Raw genomic sequence first — 19482 nt, 5'->3', positions numbered from 1 at the left:
GCACCAGGGATGGCCAGGGGTTGGTGTGGGAGGCTGGGCTGTGGGGTCCTGCTTTAAGAACATTCACTTGGTGGTGACAAGCACCAGGGATGGCCAGGGGTTGGTGTGGGAGGCTGGGCTGTGGGGTCCTGCTTTAAGAACATTCACTTGGTGGTGACAAGCGCCAGGGATGGCCAGGGGTTGGTGTGGGAGGCTGGGCTGTGGGGTCCTGCTTTAAGAACATTCACTTGGTGGTGACAGGTGCCAGGGATGGCCAGGGGTTGGTGTGGGAGGCTGGGCTGTGGGGTCCTGCTTTAAGAACATTCACTTGGTGGTGACAAGCACCAGGGATGGCCAGGGGTTGGTGTGGGAGGCTGGGCTGTGGGATCCTGCTTTAAGAACATTCACTTGGTGGTGACAAGCACCAGGGATGGCCAGGGGTTGGTGTGGGAGGCTGGGCTGTGGGGTCCTGCTTTAAGAACATTCACTTGGTGGTGACAAGCACCAGGGATGGCCAGGGGTTGGTGTGGGAGGCTGGGCTGTGGGGTCCTGCTTTAAGAACATTCACTTGGTGGTGACAAGCACCAGGGATGGCCAGGGGTTGGTGTGGGAGGCAGGGCTGTGGGGTCCTGCTTTAAGAACATTCACTTAGTGCTGACAGGTGCCAAGGATGGCCAGGGGTTGGTGTGGGAGGCTGGGCTGTGGGGTCCTGCCGGCAGGTCCAGAGTGGATACAGAGCCCTGTGTGCAACCACAAACTCCTTACAGGGACAGGCTGCCAGAGGCTCTGCAGGCCGTGGGGAGAGCAGTGAACATGACTCCTTCCAGCGGGCTGCTGTCTTAGTGTCTCACCACTACTGTAACAGAAGTACCACTTAAGGGTGGCTTTAATGAACAGAAATTTATTTTCTCATAGTTTAGGACACTAGAAGTCCAAATTCAGGGTGCCAGCTCTAGGGGAAGGCTGTCTGTGTCCGTTCTGAGGGAAAATCCTTGCCTCCTTCAGCTTCTGCTCCATGTTTCTTGGTGATCTTCAGGTGGCCTGTATCTTCCTCTCAGTCTGCGCTCCTTCTCTGCTCCTACTTTGCTCTTTTTACATCTCAGAGGTGACTAGCTTAAAACACAGCCTACACTGAGATAGCCTCGTTAACATAACAAAGAAAATCCTATTTCCAACTGGCATTACATCCACAAGTATAGGGGTTTAGGCTTTATAATACATACACGATTCAATCCATCATAGCTGGGAAATGGGACCTGTCAGGAAGGACAGAGGCAGTGGAGAGAAGGAAAGACAATGATAACTCAATACCATCTTAGAGTGTCTTTCTAGGTAGGGAAGTTGGAAGTTGGAAGTTCCACTGCAGATAGAGAGGAGGAAATGGGCACAGCAGGGGAGAGGGCAGGCCTCACAAAAGAAAGTGTTTCCAGACTGAGAGCTTTATGAGGCCTGAACCCAAAAGAAGTTGCCAACACGTGGTGTGGCACCCTGACCACCCATGGGCAGATGGGATTCAGCAGGGTCTCAGCCTTACCTGGCCATCTGCCATCAATCCCCCTTCTTCCCCAAAGAGCCGAGGGTCACAGACCCAGCACTGACCTTGGAAGTCCCTGGCTTCCCAACACAGAATGACACACACTGGGCCTAGTTCATTGGACATTTGGGTTTCAGGGCACAGCAGGTGCAGAGGGAATCCTGGTTTAAATGCCAGGTGCAGTGGGCTGATATAAGGAGGACCCCACCCGTACCTGGAGTTGACAGCTGACAGGGAGGATGGCAGGGGAATCACCCCTTGCAGGGAAAGCACAGGCACTATGGGGCCACCTGGGCAGAAAGGCTGCTGGGACCAGGTCACATGTCGTGAGCTGAGCTGAGAAGTTAACAAGAAAGGAGGAGAGGCTAGAGAAGTGGATATAAGACCGACTCTATATTTGGGGGCTGGCGAACCTGAGTTCTAGCGCCACAATTTACAATTGGTCAAATTCTGGCAAATTCCTTAACAGCTCAGGGCCCTTCTTTGCTCATTGGGGATAGTAAAACTTTCCCATTAGGGTGGATGTGGAATAACAATAGAACAACATGGGTGGAAGAATCTGCCTGCAGAAGATGGTTTGCCCTCGGATTAAAGGAGTACTGTGAGCAGCAGAGTGCACCTGGGATCAAATCCACTCCACCACCTGCTTGCTAAGACTACGCACCTCCTCTAAGCCTCAGTTTCCTCATCTGTAAAATGGGAATGGTGACAATACACCTACTCTGTAGGGTCACTGGGTGCATGCCATGAGTTAACACATGTAAACCATTCAGAAGATGCCTAGGAAGTACTCAGAAATTTACTTAGATATTATTGTTATATGTCCATGAGTTGAAAATTGACTCGACAGCACCTAACAACAACAACAAACCTTTATTCTTCTCCCTTAGCCCTCTATGTGTTTAACCAGTAACCAGTTTCCCTACAGTCGACTGGGACTAACGGCAACCCATGTGCATCGGAGTAGAACTGTGTTCCACAAGGTTTCCAATGGCTAATTTTTCAGAAGTAGATTGCCAGGCCTTTCTTCTAAGGTGCCTCTGGGTGAATTCGAACCTCCAACCTTTTGGTTAGCAGCCCAGCACGTTAACCATTTGTGCTACCCAGGGACTCCTCTGTATGTTTAGTACAGATTTATGCAGAGTGAATAGAATGCCGGCTCCAAAGGCCTGCTCACATAGTTTTAAAGTACGTAGGATCTGAGGAAACCAAAGCTTAGCTGGGAGAAGTCAAAGGATCACATAATAAGGAGAACTCAGATGCAGGTCTCCTGAAAAGCCAGTTACTCCCCTGCCCCTTCCCCATCCGCCAGCTTCCCCACACTGAACCGCACCCATTCTTTATCCATTACTAAACAACCACCACCCGTAAAGCTGCGGTGAGGTTCAGTTAAAACAGTTTACGGACAGTAAGGCTGCTCTTTCTGTCTTCCCATAAGATAAGAGGAGTCTGAGGCCTAAGGGCACCAGGACTTCCCAGGCAGCACTGACATCTGGTCACAGCAGAGAGCTCTTCTTTTCTACATGGCACCTCAAGAAGCAGAGAGCATGGCAAGTGGGGCAAGCATATGACTCCACACACCTGGGGCGAAGCCCTAGTTCTACTGCTGTGCCTTTGGGTGAGTTCCTGGACCTCCCTGGCCTCAGTTTCTTCATCCATAAAATGGAAAAATACGCAGGGGTTGAAGTGATGATAAGAAAAAAGGAGCCATGCGCAGCGTCAGACACACAGGAGTTTGTAAACTACTACTTTTTAAAACACAAGAGGGAAAATGCATGCAGACTCCCACGGGCTTTCCTGCTCCTCTGTGGCTGTGTGTCCTCCTCTGGGACCTCCAGCCCTCTTTCGCAGGGCTGGGAGTGCTCAGCTGCTGTCATTTACAGCTCGCAGAGGCTCTGCAAAGGAGCCCTGGCGGCACAATGGTTAAGCACTCGATTAGGCTGCTAAATGAGAGGTCAGCAGTTCAAAACCACCAGCGGCTCCACGGGAGAAAAGACCTGGTGATCTGCTCCTGTAATGATTACAGCCTAGGAAACCTTACGGGGCAATTCTATTTTGTCCTCTAGGGTGGGTCACTACAAGCCAGAATTGACTCCACAGCACCCAAAAAGAGAGGCTTTGCAAGGCCAGCCAGGTTAACCTCTAGGCGGTAGGGTCAGCAGCCACTCGGGCTCTGTTCTGTGGGTCTCAAAAATGCACTCAGGGGCCCTCCCAGCGCACACTCCTGGGTCCAGCTCCCAACACAAAGATGGCTGGATCAACTCCACAGATACAGGCTCCTTCAAGCACAGCCCAGAACAAAGGAGCACAGCCGTCAACAGGGGGAAGACCTTAGCAGAGGCTATAAACAAAAGGGGAGGTCGGCCATCTACCGGAATTCGTCCAGCCTGCCCAGTTCAGAGCAGGCAGGAGAGGGGACGGCTGTCCATGGCCCCAGCTTGCCCTGGACTATGAGCACCCAAACTCAATGCTGTCAAGTCCAACTCATAGTGACTCTACAGAACAGAGCAGAGCTGCCCCACTGGGTTTCCAAGGAGCAGTTGGCAAATTCAAACTGCTGACCTTTTGGATAGCAGCCAAGCTTTTAACCACTGTGCCATCTGGGTTCCAGGACTCTGGACACAGGCCCTGGAATTGGCAAGTGTGGGAGGCTGCAGCAAAGTCCACGCCCCCATCCCTTCCCATGGCCCTCAACTGCGATACCTTTCTCAAGGCTTCTATATGCAAGCCTAGCACACCAATATTTTACAAAAAAATGCCTTAGCATAATTTCTATCACCCTTCAGCATACATACACACACAGAGATTCTCTTGAAGGCAGGTTAGTGCAGTGGTTAAATGCACAGGCTCTGGAGCCAGACTTCTGGGGATGGAATACCAGCAAAGTCGCCTTTAGCTGTGTGACCTCACGCAGGGTACTTAACCTCTCTGATCCTCCATTTTTTTCATTTGTCAAATGGGGCTAATTACAGTACTCTACCTCCTAGGACTATTACAAAAAATTAATTATATAATCGATGAGGCCTAATCCACATTGCCCAGGCCTTAATAAACACTAGTTAAATGTCGGCTATAATCATTAGTTATTAACCTAAGTATTATCATAAAGAAGTCTTCACGGATGATCAACCTGATAGAGATCTGCCAGGGAAATAAGAAATTTGAGAAAAAAAAAAAAACAACCCATTGCCATCGAGTCGATTTCGACTCAGCAACCCTATCGGACACAGTAAAACTGCCGTGTATGGTTTCCAAGGAGCACCTGGTGGATTTGAACTACTAACCTTTTGGTTAGCAGCCATACCTCTTAACCACTACGCCACCAGTGTTGCCAAAAGTTGAGAAAGAAAGGGAGGAAATCAGTATTTTGTCGGCCTCCTCCCCACATGACCACTTCAGCTCAGGATCTCACATCTGCCACTCTTAGGAGATACTCTTATCCCCAGGTTTTGGATGAAGATACCGACGCTCAGAGAGGCCCAGCCAGTCCACAGCTGGTAAATCTGCCAAGGAACAAAAATGAGCTGCTGAAACGTCACCTTCTCGTGCACGTTTTGATCACCCCATGCCTTTCATGAACACCCCACTCCCAGCCACCATCACACCTGTGTCTCCTGCCAGCTACCCTTACCCTGTATGACTGCCAGAGACCCAAGTCCTTTGTGGGCCCTGCTAAAGAGTCCACCACCTCTGCTCCTACAGCCCCACATTAGCAGAGCTGACCTCACGGGAGATGTGCACTGAGATCCTGCCCTGTACCCCACTCTAGGCACCTTAGCGCTGGTCCCCCCCATGCGCAGCCTCTGTCCCACCTGTTAGAAGAACCGCCTTCCCCCCTGGTGCTGCACGCACCAAATGTTGGCCCTGTGAGGCCACTGTCGATTCTGACTCACAGCAAGTCCGCGTGACAGAGCAGAACGCCCCATAGGGTTTTCTTGGCTGTGATCTTTACAGGAACAGATTGCCAGGTCTTTCTCCTGCAGAGATGTTGGATGGGTTCCAACCTCCAACCTTTCAGTTAGCAGCCTAGTGCTTAACCGTTGGGCTACCAGGGCTCCTTCTGCAAGGACCTAGAGATTTCGTGTACAATGTGAAAAGAAAAATGGCGTGCAGCGCCCTCCTTCCACAAGCTTCAAAGTCCTTCTGCCAAACATTTCCCCACAAGCCTCCACTGCAATGGGCTGGTCACTACCTCCCTGGAGTCCTGGGTCCCTCTTGACCACTGCCCAGTGTTGCCTGCCCAGCTTTCAACACGTCAGCTTTCCCACTTCATGCCTGCTCAGTGCCTCACTGACTGTCCTGCCCACAGAGCCAGACCAGTTCTTAAAGGCCCATTCTGTCCACTTAGCCCTTAAATGGAAAACAGGCATCCACGGTTCATTCCCCATGGAGCTCACTACCTCCTATTAAACATTACAACACTATCTCATCTGGTCCTTAAAACAATCCCCTGAGAGTGTGCTGTCACATTATAGGGATAGCAACTAGGGTCACATAACCATATGTGTATAAATTTTTGTATGAGAAACTAACTTCAGCTGTAAACTGTCACCTAAACCACAATTAAAAAAAAAAAAAATCCCCTGAAGTAAGCACTCTTACCACTTCCGTTTTGCTGCTGGGGAAACTGAGGCTCAGAAAAACAACTTGTACAGGATCACATGCTAGTACATGTGACAAAGTCACGATTCAAACCCAGGCTGTCTAACTCAAGCTCACCTTAAAGACGCATTTATGCAGACTTTCCTTTTGCTTTCCCTGATTAAGGGAGGTATGTCTTCCCACCAGGGGAACACTGGTGGTTCAGTGGCGCCTTTCACACTGGAGACCGGGGTTCCATTCCAGGCCAATACACCTCACGTGCAGCCAAAACCCATCTGCCAGTGGAGGCTTGCCTGTTGCTATGATGCTGAACAGGTTTCAGTGGAGCTTTCAGACTCAGACAGACTAAGAAGAAAAGCCTGGAGATCTATTCTGAAAATCAGCCAATTAAAACCCTATGGACCACAACAGTCCAATTCACAACCAATCCTGGGGATGGTGGGGGACCAGGCAGCGTTTTGTTCTGGTATGCATGGGGTTGCCATGAGTCGGGGCCAACGTGACCACAGCTGACACAGTGGTCTTCCCAGCAACCACCCTGAGAACACAGCACACATCCACTTAAATTTACTAATTATCTGAATGGTAAATAGCAGCCAACATATAAGGGGAAAAAGAGGTCTGCCCAATTCCATTGCCTTTAACTCTGAACAGTCTTATCCAGGTCTCTTCAAAGCTCTTCATCCAGCAAACACAACTGACCGCGTATCAGGGGCTCTGGAAATACAAAGTGGGCCAAGACACGCTCCTTCCCTGGAAATGCTCACAGGCTAGCAGGAGGGACAGAGCCACCAGGGGCAGGAGCCACATCGGACAGAGCAACAAACTCCGCCAGGCAGTCAAAGGAGGCTTTGCAGACAAGCTAAGCCATAGCTGGCTTTAAAGCCCAGAGCGGTGGGGACTAGGAGAGGGACAAAGACCATAGAAATTTTTCTATAGAAGTCACCTTGTAGGCTGTGGCTTGCTTACCCCCTCCATGGCAGTGGTCCCAACATCTCTGGGTGGCTTTTTCACCTATACTCCAAAGAGCTTCTCCATCGGACTCCAAAATAAGCCAGGAAGCCAGCCATCCTGAGACCCAATCTCAAGACCCAAGACGATGGGAGTTTGTCAGGGAAAGTCCCACCAGGGGTTAAGAACACTAAATCAAAAGAATGGACGAATAAAAATGCTAAACTGATGATAGGGAGTCGCCCACCAAGCTGCTGGCCATCTTGAAGACCAGAATACCCAATAATAACTGTGTGCAGAAGAGTGAAATCTGGTTCTGTTTCATAGAATTGTATCACATGTCGCCTCTACATAGTACAAAAAAAAAATCAAATTCCAAAAAGATGAGGCAGCCATCAGACTCAGATGGAGAACACCATTAGCGACAGGCCGTCGCAGAATAACTGAAACAGAATTTCCTCCTTAGTCAACGGAAGGCTCAGGGATCAACTCCGTGGAGCCGGTGAATCAGCCTCTTGTTCGCCGTTTGGAGGGAGGGAAGCTCAATCAGGAAGGAGCTGGGTGTGGGTGTATCTGTCCCACTTTTCCTTTTCCTCAACCACCACCCTTCCCTTACCCCGGCCCAACCACCCCCTCCTCACAAACTCATAAAACCTGATCTCTGAAAATCCAAAATCTATGACCACCAGGATGATAACTTAGGAAACCTTGGAAATGGCTAACAGTACATGGAAAAGCAGAAACGTTTTGCATTCTCTTTTTGCAGCCCAGGTTACCTGACCCAAACCTGGTCATTTGAGCCACGGTGTAATAATCCAGGAATTCATCTGCAATACAGTCACAATTGTTTGTTTTTGATGTTTTCCTTTCCCTGCCTGCCCCACGCCCTCTCCCTGATGGCTGCCAGGCCAGCGTCCCCCCCAGCAAGCCAAGAGACACAGGGAATAACTTCCTGTCATCCCCCGGCATGCCAGCCAGTGGGTTATGACTTCCGGAGATGCAGCAGGAGAATGGAGACTGTAAACATAACAGGCCAGTATCACCTCCAATGGGTGAAGGAGTGCCCTCGGGGGGCCCCTCTTGGCCATCTGGGGCCAGAGTCCACCATTACCACAACGAGGTTTCACGTTTCTTGGGTAAGAAGCAGGCAGCCTGATGAATGTGTTCAGGAATTCCAGTAATGGTTGGAATCCCAGCTTTGTCCTTACTAGTCGGTGTCCGAGCCTCTCTGAGCTTCAGTTCACACCTATATGATGAGGATCTTATGGCATTTACCTCCTGGAGTTGTTGAGAGAATTATTTAAATTCTAGCACATAGCAGTCATTCTATAAAAGGTAATAATGACACAGAGCCCCTGGGTGGTGCAAATGGCTGCTAACCAAAAGGTTGTAGGTTTGAGTCCACTCAGAGTCACCTCGGAAGACAAGCATGGCGATCTACTTCCAACAACTGAGCCATTGAAAACCTTATGTGGTACGTGGGGTCGCCATGAGTCAGAGCTGACTCCACGGCATCTGGCTTTTCACAATGGCAAAACAACCAAACTATCAATGACGACACATCAACGCCCTCGACCATTATGTTTAAGACCTTAACATTTGACAGAGCAGGTCGGGACAAAACTCGTTCTGTAGAAGCGCCAGGAAGGCACTGACAAAGCCCTCCTCCCCTAGTGCCCCTCTCAGCCCACCACCTGGGAGCAGAAGACATCAGAGGTGTCCTTTAAGCCACTTCTCACCCACTCATCACACTAGGGGATTGCAATCTGCTCAGCCCACTCCTGAATCTCCCCCAGTTTTCCTTTTATCATTATCTCTGTTGTTATCTAAACATTTATCATCCTCAGGAAGATGCAAAATGCCAGTGCTGTCTGAATTCAAAATGCAAGGTCAACTGGAAACTGCGAAGCCATTTGGAAGCCTTTATTTTGGCGTTAACTAGAGAGCAAATGAAGCCCCATGAATGGCTTAATTAACCCTGCAAGCAGTAGCCGGCATTCTTCCCTGGTTTGTTGGGGCTTCCTCCATCTCTTTGGAAGCATTGTAGTCCCTCAGGTTATCATCCAGGACAAAGGAACCATTCTGTGGCCTCTTGGCACCATCCTCAGAGACGGAGAGGAGAACTGTAACCCAGGTGGTCATTAAGGACCATACATGAAGGCAGGTGGGGAAGCAGCTCCAGTTTGGAGGAATAGCCTCACCCAGGCCGGGCCTACCACAAACTGACTGTGTGATGGTCGGCAAGTTCCTGATCCTCTCTGAATCATTGTGGGGTCACTTGTGACGCAGGAGCCAGAACCATGACTACACTTCCTTGAGCGCTCGGTATGTATCAGGTGCTATGCTAAAGACTTCAGACACAGTTTCTCATTTAAAGCTCAAACCCTTCCCACATGGAGGGGGCTATTATGACTCCATTTTACAGATGGGGAAACTGAGGTCCAGAGACATTAACTAACTTGCCCAAGGCTACACATCTAGCAAATGGCAAAGTGAGGATTCAACCCAGGCTGGCTGGCTCAGGCCCTCTGAAGTCACTGTGCTCTGTTGCATATTAAATGGCAGAACAGACTCAGGCTGTGGTGTCAGGTAAACCCGAACTTGGAGCTGGGCTCAACCTCTAGTTCCTCATCCTTGAAATGGGGATAACTGCAGCAATCTCACAGGGTTGCTACAGGGATTAAACAAAACGAAGCAACATAAAATACCTAATAGGAGCAAATATGCATATTCAGCAAACCCACAGGGCTCTCTCAATTTCTCAGTGTCCACACTTAGTAAGGGCTCAACAAAACCGAACCCAAAGCAAACCTCTTGCCATTGAGTTGATTCCGAGTCACAGCAACCCTTTAGGACAGAGTACAACTGTCCCGTAGGGTTTCCAAGGAGCACTTGCTGGATTCGAACCGCCTACCTTTTGGTTAGCAGCCGAGCTCTTAACCACTGCGCCACCAGGGCTCCGGGGCTCAGTAAGTGTTAGTTAAAAGAAGAGCTGACCAATGAATGTGAGGAAGGGCTGGGCCAAACTCCACCCCAGACCTCTAGCCCGCAATCCCATGCCCCTTTCTCCAGGACCCCTCTCCAGCTCTTCACACCTGAGTTGGTGCCTCATAAGCCCTCTGCATCTGGCTCCCCAAAAGGCACCCCCACCATGGTTCCTGAGACCTTTGCCTCCCGCCTGGTGACCCACAGCCAGGCTCAGATCCCTCTGCTTCTCCTTCACAGTTACCCTTTCAGCATCACTTTTTCACTACCCCCCCCCCGCCCCCGCCACCAGCTCCCATGTGTTAACATTGGTGACTAAGCACTGCTTCCGCAGAGGGTGGCCACAACACTGCTCCTTCTACACCGTGACTCCATCCTCCTGGCAGGGCTTGTCTCATCTCCTCCCAGAATTGATCCCACTCAAACGTGTAAGGCCCTGCATGTAAGGAGGGATACAGCAGCAGACAGGACTCACTCCTGCCCTGAGGGGTGAGGCATCCTGCAAACAGGTCATCCCACCGGAGAGTCCCTGGGCAGCCTCTGGCATGGCTGAAAACAGCATTCCCTGCAGTTGGTACTCCTGGGAACACCCCCAGCAAGCTCCTATATGCACCATGTGATGCAAAGGACTGTCTCCACAGCCCTGCTCACAAGAGCCAAAACCCAGAACAAAACTCACCCCGAGGGAAAGAATTAACAAGAACAGCAGCGGAACCCAAACACACTGATGAGTGAGAAGAGCCAACTGCAGAAACCACGTCCATGATGCTACTTACATAAGAATCTGAGAACACACAGAACAGGACTGCAAAAGATGTCGAATAATGGCAATAAAGTGGAGCCCGGGTTCAGGGGCATGGTGCTTCTATGAAGGAAAGGAAGTGGAACAGGAAAAGGGGGCTTGCAGACTGTGTTTTTTATTTGTTCCCAAGACATGACCTAAAGCAAACCTGTCACATTGTTAACACTTGCTAGTCCTGGGTGGTAGGGAAGGAGCCCTGGTGGTCCAATGGTTAGGCACTCGGCCACTAACCGAAAGGTAGGCGGTTCAAACCCACCCGGGAGCTCCTCAGGAGAAAGACCTGGCAATCTGCTCCGATAAAGATTAAAGCCTAAGAAACCCCATGGGGCAGTTCTACTCTGTCACATGGGGTCACTATGAGTCAAAAATTGACTCCACGGCACCCAACAACAACAGGGTTATTAAGTGACCTTTTGTTACCTCTTGTTTTGTGTTTCAGATCTGAACAATTCATATTATGCAAGAAACTACCCCAAAACTCAGCAGCAGATTCCACAATTGGGTGAGACAACTCTCAAAGACAGAGGAAAGTGGAGGAAACCGCCAAGTGCTGGCCCAGAGCACAGACGGGTTCCAGCTGTCCATCACTTTAAAAGGGGCAGGGCTGCCTCCACCTTGGAGGTGCACCTCAGAGGTCCAGTGCTTCCTGGCCATAAAGGAGTGTGCTCTTCCTTCCGCATGACCTCTGCCACCTCCTTGCTACTGAGAAGTCCCACAAAGCCGCACTTCAGCTCTCAACAGCTGCATGAGGGGCACCAAGCAAGGACAGTCATCCCATTGAGGGAGGAGGAGTCAGAGCCTCTCAAAGATTCCAAAACTTGTCCCAGCTGACTCAACAATCAGGCAACAGGAAGGCCTCCAAACCAGGCAGTGACTCGCACATCTGGTTTAGATTCAGGGTTTACTCTCTGTCGGGTTAGAAGAACAGGGACTAACAACTGGCCCAGTTTTACATCTCCTGGCATCTAATCTTCACAATAGCCAGCTTCACAAATAAGGAAGCAAAGGCCCAGAGAGGCCAAGCATCCCACACCAGGTCACACAGCCAGGAAGCCCAGAGCAGGCGCTGACATGGTCCCAGGTTTTCCGACATGCCCCACCACCCCCAGAGCATTTTTTCCACTGGGGAAATTCTTTTTATTAGGAGCATCCCCACTTTCCTGAACGTGCACCCAGGAGTTCCTGGAACCCAGGGAGAGCAGAAAGCTGGCAGCTTGCCAGTTAATGTTTATATGTTTACGTCAGCACCTCCTCCTGAGCCCAGTCCCCAACTTTCAAGTGACTCTGAGACCTCACCACCAGCAGCTACCCCTTGGTACAAGCTAGATAAGCCTCCATGGGGGAGGAGGGTCAGCTCAGTTCCTAGTAATCAGGTGGGACTTACCCTCTCTCCCCAGAATCCCCCCTCCCCGCAATGTGGGGTGATAGATGGTGGCGGCAAGGATGGGGGGAAAGCCCCCATTCCCAGCAACTGCCCAGGAAAACCAGCTATCAGAGAGGCGAACACTTTTACGAGGTTATGACACAAAGAAAAGGGGGAAAGGCCCGACCCCAGACCCCCTCCCTGGGAAGTAACCCACGTTCCAGCAAGATGACTGATGAGAAAGCAGCCAGGGCAGACTGGAACACAGCTCACAGCCAAGGCCCAGAGGCTCATGGCAGGCTCACCACCGCCCCTGAGTCCCGGGGTCCCAGGGACTGGCCAGGCTCTGGGCACCTGCCCTTGACCAGCCTGGTCTAGCAAGGCCCAATGATCACGGCCATTTCCCTGCCCTGCTCTGGCTCCAACATCATAAACGATGGCATTTTCGCTGCCTGATTCTGGTCTCCAACACCATAGCCTTTCTGCCAAAGGTTCTAGAAGCAAGAAACAGAGACTACATCTTTGAAACTGTACCAGTCAGCAAAAGGCTACTCCTTTTATCTTGCCCCACTAGTCCTAAGTGAACACACCACTCAGGCCCTAAGGTCAGGATAATGGAAAGAAGGTTCCCGTGTATGTTTTCAGATTTCTCCCACAGCCCCTTCCTCAGCTCCTCCTTTGGGCAGCTGAGAGTCCTTTCACAGCTTTACCCAATATGCTCTTCTTCTTCCCAGATGTCCTGACTGGCTTCCTCGGTAGCTCCAGGCCTCTCTTGGGGTAACCAGGCACTGAAGGGAGAGGCTCACACTCACTCACCCTGGCCAGGGCCACCGTCCTGCCCCGCTACTTCAGAGTGTTTTGTGCCCTTGCTATAAAGCTTCAATCGCCTTCCAACTTGCTCAGGGATAACAGGAGGTCGGGGAAGGGGCAGGAGGTCAAACAGAGACCCTCCTGGAATCTGCTTCCCTCATTAACTTCCGAATTCCACAGGCCAGTGTTTTCTCAAGCCTTCCTACACTGAACACTCGCCGGAGAGAAGGGGGCTCAATCCTCACACCCCACAGGCTCCAGGTGGAAAAGCCAGGAGACTGCTCCTGGAGTGAGGGAGGGAGGCAGCCAGCGGCCCCCAGGCCCTCTGGGGCAGGAACTAACGTTTAGAGAGCAAATATTAACTGTCTAGCACTGGGTAAGAACTAGAGACTCGGAGGTGTTATTCACTTGCTGAGGAAGACAGTGAGGCTCAGAGAGGTTCAGTAACCTGAGCAAGGCCACACAGCCATGAAGCAGCAAAGCTTCAAATCCTGGTTTTGTTATGCTCCAAAGACAACATTCTTTCAATAATCGCAGCGATAAGGCAGGATGCTGAGTGACTGTGACAGCAGCTGACACAAATGAGGACCAGACCCCACTCAAATGAGTCCTTGAGGTTGTGTGTAACTCAGGGTCTGGACGGCATGCTCCACACTGAAAACTCTCTTAACTGATCCCCCTAAATTATCACTGAGGTTACCCCTTGCCAGTTCAGAACCTCCTGCCAAAATGCATGTGTCTTAAGATGTTATTATGGGTCAGTGTCAGCGTCTAAGACATAGCAGGTCCTCAATAAATACTTGCCAAATGAATGATAAGAGAACTAGCCATAGCCTTTTAGCTAAAAGACAAATTGACTCATAAAGAATATGACCTGTGAGTAAACATCATCTACAAGAGACCAAATGGTCAAAAATGACTCTAAAGCAGCGATGAGAAGGTAAGGGGGCAGGGAAACTAGAGTATTAGAAATGGTACAACCAGAACGGAATGAATGAAAATGATGACACATTGTGAAAAGTGTAACCAATATCAATGAATAATTTGTATAGAAATTGTTCAATGGGAACCCAAGTTGCTGGGTAAACTTTTACCTTAAGCACAATAAAATATTAAAGTCAATAAAGAGAACTAGCGTTGTGAAGGCCTTCTTCTGTATGTTCAGTAAAATTCCCAATGAAGACACTGTCCACAGGCGGTCAGCAAGCCTCATATAAACACTACATCTGGCAACATATTTTTTTTTTTCAGTGTTTATGATTCAGAAGCTGTTTCTCCCTCTCAAAGACGAACAACTTCCCGTCATTTAGATCAAGAGCAAACTACAGCCAATAAATCAATGGCCTGTTTTTATAAATAAAGTTTTACTGGAACATAGCCATGCCCAATCATTTACAGATTGTCTATCGCTGCTTTCCAGCTACAAAGGCAGAGGTGAGCAGTAGCTGTGACAGAGACCATATGGCTGGAAAGCCAAAAATACTGACTACAGAAGAAGTATGCCGATCCCTGATGTAGACACAAACATAGTTAGCCTACCCAGTGTGTTATGCTAACTAAAAAGCCGAACACTATGTTTAACGTTAAATTTTAGTATCTTGTTCATCCTCAACGTTTTTTTTTTTTTTGTTTGTTTCTCTATGGTTTTTATATGTTTCAATCTCCTAACTCCATTTTAACATTTTCCCTTAAAATAGCTAACATTCCCTAAATACATATTATATGCCAAGCACAGAATTAAGCCCTTCAGTGTGTTCTTATTTAATTCTCACAATAAACCTGGGAGGTGGGTAATACTGCCCCTGATCTACTGAGGAGAAATGAGGGAACAACTGAAGGAATGAGCCCTCAGTTGACTGCACAGTGGAAACATTTACTAGCTCGTAGTTCAGCCTTTAGAGAGTTAATACAGGGGTTGACTAGAAAGCTTGGGGTGCTCGATAAACAATGAAGTTAGCAGGGCCCAGATCAGTAGCCACAGACAATGCAAGGAGAACTGAAGGAGTATAATGGCACTGTCATTCCGGGATTCTTTTTGTTTTCAATCTGCTTCACACCAAGCTGGGCAGTCAGTTCATCTATATTGTCTGGGTTTAGGAAGGATCACAGTGGACTAAACAGCAGAAATGACATGAAGCCAGGACACAGAGCTACCCTGGCCGTGGGCTCAGAGATGCTCCATCCCCAGGGATGTGATCAGAGCTACAAGCAAGAGCACCGCAAATCCAAGTGTTACAGACAGGAATTGTGTCCCCCCACCCAGAGTATGCACTGTACATCTTAACCCCTATACCTGTGGATGTAATTCCATTAGGGAATAGTGTTTTATTTGTCATGTTAATGAAGCCATAGAGCCCTTGTGCTGCAGTGGTTAAAGCGCTCTGCTGCTAACTGAAAGGTTGGCGGTTTGAAACCAGTGGCTCCGTGGGAGAAAGGTATGGCAATCTCCTTCCGTAAAGATTTACAGAGTTGGACTCCATGGGGCAGTTCTGCTCTGTCCTACAGGGTCACTTTGAGTCAGAATCAATTGACAGCAGTGGGTTTGGGTTTGGTTTTTGGAAAGAGGCCATATCGGTACAGGGTGTGTCTTAAAATCATTCATTTTTGAGATATAAAAGGGGCAGATTGGGCATAGAAGCAAAGAAGCACAGATGGGGGAAGATAGATGCCATGTCACATGAAGACCACCAAGGAACCCAGAAACAGAAGCTGAAAAGAGACAAGGACCGTCTTCTCCCAGAGCTGACAAAGAGAAAAAGCCTTCCACTAGAGCTTGTGCCCTGAATTTGAGGGTAAGTGAAAGACGGAGACCCTTACAAGATGGATTGGCACAGTGGCTGCAACAATGGGCTAGGCCTAACAACGATTGTGAGGATGGCACAGGACCGGGCAGTGTTTCTTTCTGTTGGACATACAGTCACTGTGAGTCCGAACAGACTCAACGGCACCTAACAATAACAGCCTCCTAAACTGTGAGAAAATAAATTTGTTTGTTAAAGCTACCCACTTATTTCTGTTATAGCAGCACTAGGTAACTCTGACACCAAATGAGGACCTGCACCCCAAATTTGAGCCCTTTTCGTGACTCACTTATATCCACTCTTCACCTTAATGTTTTCACAAAGTTGACTTTTCTAACTTAAATATCTACTTGACCTACAACCTAACAATAATATCTGCAAATTCCAGGTCCCGTGTGCCCACTGTGGACTTCTTCTAACTCAAATTAAAATAAACATAAAACAAATTTTAACAAGTGTGTCCATTTATAACCCAAAGTCGTCTTGCCTATCATCATCGGCACACTTCAGGGGACACTGGCAGAGCAGAAAGGGAAAGGGCCTTGAAGGCTGGCACCAGCTTCTCCAATCCTTTCCTGGAGACCCAGGCAGCTTTCTGGGCCTCTCTGAACCTCAGTCTCTTCATGTGTAAAAGGAGGACCACGCCCACCTCACCTGGGCAGAAGGTTAAAGGAGCCCACTCTAGGTTCCTAAAGTACCAGATACTAAACAAGGCCACCCTATAGAGCAGTCACACATGCAGTCACCATGAGTCAGAATCCACTTTATGGTAACTAACAACAGCTGTGCATCCAGAAGACCTGGTCTTCCAGGCTGGGCCTAGAGAATGAGTCTCAGCCCTGTTTTCATGGTGACCCTGTGCAGACCCCCAAGGGGTCCAGGCACCCCTATTGGGGAACAGGGCCCGGGGCGCGGAGCCAAGATCTCAAGGAATGCTGGCTGAGGTGTCTGGGGGGGAGGGGGGCCAAGCTGTGTCCCCCAGCCCCCTAGGACTAGCTAGTGCTGTCAATCATCATCTGTAAAAAAAACCAGGCCAGGCCTGCTCTCCACAGCAGCCAAAATAACAGGGCTCAAAGAGAAATGGGTCCTTCAAGTGGCCAAGGGCCGACTTGTGTGATCAGATCAGGGTACATTTGTGTGCTATGGGCAGAAATGTGAGCTGCCCACGAACACCCGAAGGGGAGTCTGGAGGAGTGGGCTCGCTCGGACGCCGACGCGAAGCAGCAGCAGCACCAGTGACTGCCGGGCCCAGTTTGCCCAGGACAGTCCCTGGGTGAGGATTCCGGTCCCCCTTTCATTTCTCAAAAATGCCCCCGCTTCGAGCTTTCTGATCAGGGACACAACAAATGGATCCTGATAGAAAGGGAGAAAAATATGGAACAGAACTTCACATTCTGGAGGTATCCCTCAGACTGTTGCCCTGAGATATTCTTTAAATCTTAAAGTCAAACTATCCCCTGAGGACCAACAACAACAAAAAAAACCCGTTGCTGCCGAGTCAATTCCGACTCATGGCCACCCTACAGGACAGAGCAGAACAGCCCCACAGGGTTTCCAAGGAGCAGCTAGTGGATTCAAACTGTAAACCTTTTGGTTAGCAGCTGAGCTCTTCACCACTGCACCACCAGGGCTCCATGAAGTCACCTTTAGTGCCAAAAGAATGTCACCCTTGAGTACTGCACTCTCTAAAAAATTATCTGTACGAGACCAAATGGACAAGAGTTACTCTAAAGCGCAGATGAGAAGGTTGAGGGGCAGCGAGACAAAGTTAACGGGAGTGAAACAACTAGAATGGAAGTAATGAGAATGTTGACAGAATGTGAAGAATGTAGCCAATGTCACTGAACGTCATGTGTAGAAACTGCTGAACGAGAACCTGTTCTGCTGTATACACTTTCACCAAGAATACAATAAAATAGTTAAAAAAAAAAAAAGGGGGGGGGGCCCAGATTAGAAGATAAATCAGAGGGTTTCCCTGTCCCTGAGGATACTGAGGCCCAGAGAGGGGCAGTGAGCTCCCCAAGGTCACACAGCTGCTGGGGGCCAAGACAGGAGCAGAAGAGCATCTCAGCCCCTGGCATTAAGGCCTAATGGCTCTGGGGTACAGAGCAAACCCTGGCTGTGAGCCCCGTGACACCTGCTTTGCCTCTCTGTGCCCCAGCCACTTCGAAGGTAAGAGAGATAACAGCTTACACCACAGGTCTGGTCCGAGGTTTGAATGGAGTAAGATTTCCGCGTGCCCTGCACAGAGCCTGGCTTAACAACAGTGGTCATGAGGGCATCCGTGTCCCCAGGGTGCAACCCCACAGACATCAGGCAGGAGCCCAGGAGGCCACAAAGGCGGGGAAGTTGGAGTCACAGTTCTCGCTACGACCACTGTGCATCTTCTGGTGCCTGAGCCAGCCCTCGCCCTCCCGTGAGCAGCTGAGATAATCAAGACCACCATGGACCACCACAATGGGTTGTTCTAGGGAGTAACCGATAAAACCAGAACAAACAGCGCTGTGGGCCATGTGATAAGTGAGGGCGCAGCTGCCACAACGGGGGTGGGGGATGGCAAGAAGATGAGCCAGAGGCCTGCAAAGGCAGAAGTGGAAGGAGAGCCCCATGCCTCGGTCTGCCCTGCTCATGTCTAGCTGAGACCCTGCGTTCCTCACCGCAGTGAGCCCAGCCCAAGCTCCCAGCCTGCAAAGGGCTCTCCAGATCATACAGCCCCCTCCCTGAAATGACCCTCTCCCTGCCCCTGCTCAGCCCCAGGGCACCTCTGTCTGGCAAGCACAGCACCTATCGCGATGTGCTGCAAATCCTGCTTACCCAAGGGCAGGCTCCCCCAGACCCGAAGCCTCCAGGGCTGGACCGAGATCCCATCCCACCACCATCTCTGGTGCCCAGTGTGAAGCCTGCCTCCTCAATTCAGAAGCTGAGTCCATTATGGTGTGTCTGTCTCTCCTGACCACCACCCATCTGCTAGTGTGTCATACTATGGTGGCTTACATGCTAGGTCACCCATGGTGAACAAGTTTCAACGGAGCAGACAATCCAAGACAGACTAGGAACAAAAGACTGGCAATCTGTTTCTGAAAATTAGCCAGTGAAAGCTCTACGGATCACAACAGAACACTATATGACACAGTGCTGGGCAATGAGTCCCCTAGGTTGAAAGGCACTCAAAATACACAGTGGTCCAAGCAACGGACTCGAGTATACCAACAATTGTGAAGATGGTGCATGACCGGGCAACGTTTCATTATGCTGTACGTGCATCGCCATGAATCAGAACCGACTCGACAACAACGAACAGCGTATCTCCTGGAGCACCAGGAGTGCACTCAGCTCTGAGGGCCCCACAAACACACTCTGATGAAAACCCTGAAGGACGCGTCACGCCCCTCCTGCTGAAGTGGCACATGGTTCTGTGCAACAAGTGGTTCTTGGCTTCCTGTTCAGCCTTCTCCTGATAAATGTCTTTGGGCAAGTTCCTTGACCCTTGGAGCCTCAAGCTTCCCAACTGTAAAATGGGGACACCATTGTCCACCTGGTGGACTTGCCAGGGTAAGTTACAGAGATGCTCAAAAAAGAGGCTGTATTCCTTTTGTCCGTCCGTTTAAAGAAAGCCAGAACACCCCGGGCCACATTCTTACCTGGCTACCAAGAT

At 49.9% G+C, this 19482-nt stretch overlaps 1 protein-coding gene across 16 annotated transcripts in view; it reads right to left on the bottom strand.

Moving 5' to 3' along the window:
• MYC (MYC proto-oncogene, bHLH transcription factor) overlaps window positions 1-19482 on the bottom strand; it is a 295153-nt gene that overhangs the window by 135342 nt on the left and 140329 nt on the right. The window lies entirely within an intron of this gene.

The sequence above is a fragment of the Loxodonta africana genome, chromosome 14 (genome assembly GCF_030014295.1).
Source record: "Loxodonta africana isolate mLoxAfr1 chromosome 14, mLoxAfr1.hap2, whole genome shotgun sequence".
Lineage (NCBI taxonomy): Eukaryota > Metazoa > Chordata > Mammalia > Proboscidea > Elephantidae > Loxodonta > Loxodonta africana.
Note: the sequence above shows the minus strand (reverse complement) of the source record. Positions and strands in the feature narration are given on the sequence as shown.